This window comes from Elephantulus edwardii, unplaced genomic scaffold, assembly GCF_000299155.1.
Source record: "Elephantulus edwardii isolate Elephantulus edwardi_28Jun2011 unplaced genomic scaffold, EleEdw1.0 scaffold00226, whole genome shotgun sequence".
NCBI classification, from domain to species: domain Eukaryota; kingdom Metazoa; phylum Chordata; class Mammalia; order Macroscelidea; family Macroscelididae; genus Elephantulus; species Elephantulus edwardii.
The window spans coordinates 4,255,072-4,258,152 of record NW_006399976.1 but is presented as its reverse complement, the minus strand read 5'-3'; the positions used below and the strand labels follow the sequence as shown (position 1 = coordinate 4,258,152).

At 35.1% G+C, this 3,081-nt stretch overlaps 2 protein-coding genes and 1 pseudogene across 2 annotated transcripts in view; 1 reads left to right on the top strand and 2 right to left on the bottom strand.

The window, feature by feature from the left end:
* LOC102845651 (olfactory receptor 7A17-like) overlaps positions 1–3,081 on the top strand; it is a 215,957-nt gene that overhangs the window by 164,173 nt on the left and 48,703 nt on the right. The gene's annotated exons all lie outside the window — the stretch shown is intronic.
* LOC102855571 (olfactory receptor 7A5-like) overlaps positions 1–3,081 on the bottom strand; it is a 40,704-nt gene that overhangs the window by 16,237 nt on the left and 21,386 nt on the right. The gene's annotated exons all lie outside the window — the stretch shown is intronic.
* Positions 1,834–2,481, bottom strand: LOC102855161 (annotated as a pseudogene).

Below are 3,081 nucleotides of genomic sequence, written 5' to 3'. Positions count from 1 at the left end.
GCTTACAAGGAAGTCCAGTAAATACCACTATCATTCAGATATATGCACCAACAACCAGAGCCAAACAAAAGGTAAGGGATGGAAAACTTGCTACACAACAGACTTTAAAGTACACAAACACTTTAAAGTTAAATTTTTAAAACAACACAATTTTAAAATTACATCCACGGAAGAAAACCAAGAATAAATTAAGCCTACCTAATGATTTACAAAAATAATTATGAAGTGATGTTTTATAATAGAGCTGCCTCAATGAATTGCCTCAGACTCTGTAGCTAATTTTCTTTCTTCATTACTTGGGATAAAAACTATGTGGAATTGCAAACAAATGAAGGAATATTTCCCTAAGGCCAATAGAAAAGTTTATAAATAAAAACTGTCATTTATAAAATATTAAGGCCTCTGGATAAGAAAAAAAAAATCTAATGTTTGGATCATTAGCCTTTTCCTGCTCAATCATTCCTGTCACCCAGTTTCTCCCAAGCTTAAGATAGAAAAATTCTAGAATTTTTTCTAAAATTGCTTTGAATATTAGCAATATATGAGATTACACAAAAAAATTATGTGAAAGAATATAACAAACACCCAGCAAAATTTCCAATTCATGCCAATTTTAATAAACAACATAATTCTATTTAAACTTATTTGACATTCTTTTATTCTGAAGTTAGCACAAAATAAAATGTTAGGTTTCGAGTCATGTTAAAAGTAGTTGGTGGCCTTTTTTAAAAAAGAAATCTATATACCAGATATTTGATCTTTTGTAAACCACCAAACTTCTAAATCCAGACGTCTCATTTTTGCTAACTCTTTTGACTAAAAGGTTTTAAGTCAAATCTGTAAGATTATACATATAAAGGTTATTGGGACAACATTTTTTTTCCAATTAGAATTTCCATTTTCTTGTTGGATTTCTTAAAAGGAATTACTTAAAAGAGTAAAGGCCAGAGGAATTATCAATTTACTTTGAAATTACTATTCTATCAAACACTTCAACTTCGTTAGTGAAATGAGCTACATAATATCCTTAAAGATCAACCCAAGAGGAGAAAAATCTCATCTTCATTACTGATTTAGAATCAAAACTTTTTCCTTCAGAGTAGTTTAACCTACTTAATAAGTCTCTTAAAAGATCTTTCGTAGAAAGTAGTATCCCTATCTTTCATTCCTGAAATATTTCATACACTCAAGGTATGGAAAAATATTAGACAAATATTACAGCAAACCAGTTAAAACTGCCTCTAAACATTCTTAAAGCCTTTAAAACTATTTTCTCTGACAAAAATTTAAATTAAAAGGAAGGTGGACAGGCATTCACTAAAGCTAAGGTTTTATAGTGCATAAGCTATTTGTTAACACTTAACACCAAACAGGAAGCACAAAGCTTAGTAGGAGGACTTTCCATTCACAAAGCTAGGAGCAAAATTTATATATCAAAATGGGATAATTCTGTAAATTTCCACTTAATGTAAATAATGCAATCTTCACTGGGAACAAGCCAGGCGTGCTGCTTAAAGCTCTCTATATCGTCAGCAGCTACTGAGAAAAACCCTTCATCTAATCTCAATTATAAATGGCCTAATTTTTTTTTTCCAATCAAGTCTCAAATGGCCTAATTTTTACCTTTCAATTATATTTTGGAATAAAGTCAGTGATCATTTAAATATATACTTCTTCCACTGCTACTTCTTTAAATTTTCATTAACAGTGTATTGTACATAGTCTATATAATATAAAAGGGTTGACTGAGATTTTTCTGATATTCAATCCATTTATTTAGTTGGGCCAGTTCCCATTTGGAGCTATTAAGAAGCTCACATCCTTTAAAGATCTTCAGCTCTTCCACAGACTCAAGTCACTATTGGTCACTAATGCTGGCAAAGATGTACTTTCTGATGTATCATCTTTCCTAAGGTTCAAAAATGATTCTTGAGTTATTTGAAGGATCTCTCTCAGGCTTTTGTTTTCTTGTTCAAGCTGAAATATTCTTTCTTTTTCCTTGCAACCTTGTTGTTCATCAATTTCAATGGCTTTCCTCATTATTGCTGCCATTTCAGTTATTTGGTCCACGTGTGCTTGTAATTCCTTGGAGTGTTGCTCTTTTAGCTTCATTATTATACCTGGGTCATCTTTTTTGCTTGCCATTAACAGTCTAAACATTTGTTCTCGATACCTGCTCATTATAAGTTCCAAGGCAGACTGATGTTCTTCCAGTGATGTACGCAATTCTTTGTTCTCTTGCTGTAATTCTCTGATTTGTCTGTTTTCTTGCTGGATTCCCATAACTAATGTGGATCGAGGTCGATGTCTTGCAACTTCATTTAGTTCTTGAATTTCTTCTTGGTACTGTTTCATTGCTTCTACTCGTTTGTTGAGAGCTGTGGTTTGTTCAATGAGGGATTCTGCTGCATCATCATGATCTCTCAATCTTTCAACAAGAGCTTTTGCATCAGCAAGTGCCTTCTCAATTGTGCAACTCATTTCTAAAGAATACTCCGGTCTCAGTCCCGTGCACCCGTCAGCTGTGGTAACTGAGGACACAAAGCCTCCGTCAACGGAGATCTACAGGGGAGAGACCTCGGCCACCTGTTTAGTTCCTCTCAGCGCAGGGGCAGCAGTGGATACTGCCGAGCTGAACCCCATCACTGACCCACGAAGACTTCTCCTAACCGCCTCTGAGAAGCACTCCGCAGAGTGCCGAAAATGTATCAAATTTGACCCTGGGGAGACATGTTCAGCCTTCTATGTGCAACTCTTACTTACCTGGATGAAGTCCCCCTTAGAACACTTCTCTTAAGGTGTAGTCTCTAGGATTGCAGAAGGCTCCAAAATAGATTGCATCAATATAAATTTTGAAGGGAGATACTATTAGGGACCGTTCAGAAGCCTACAACAGATCTGAACTCTGTTCTCTCCTGTACCATTCTCGCATGGGAGATTCTAAGTACACTGAAACATCAGCTAGGTTCTCTCTGGTGTTGGCTCTCATTTAAGAATTGTCTTTCACAGCCTTTTTAACAAATGGTGTTGGCAAAATTGGAAAACTATCTGCAGAAGAATTAAACAAGATCCCCACCTCAC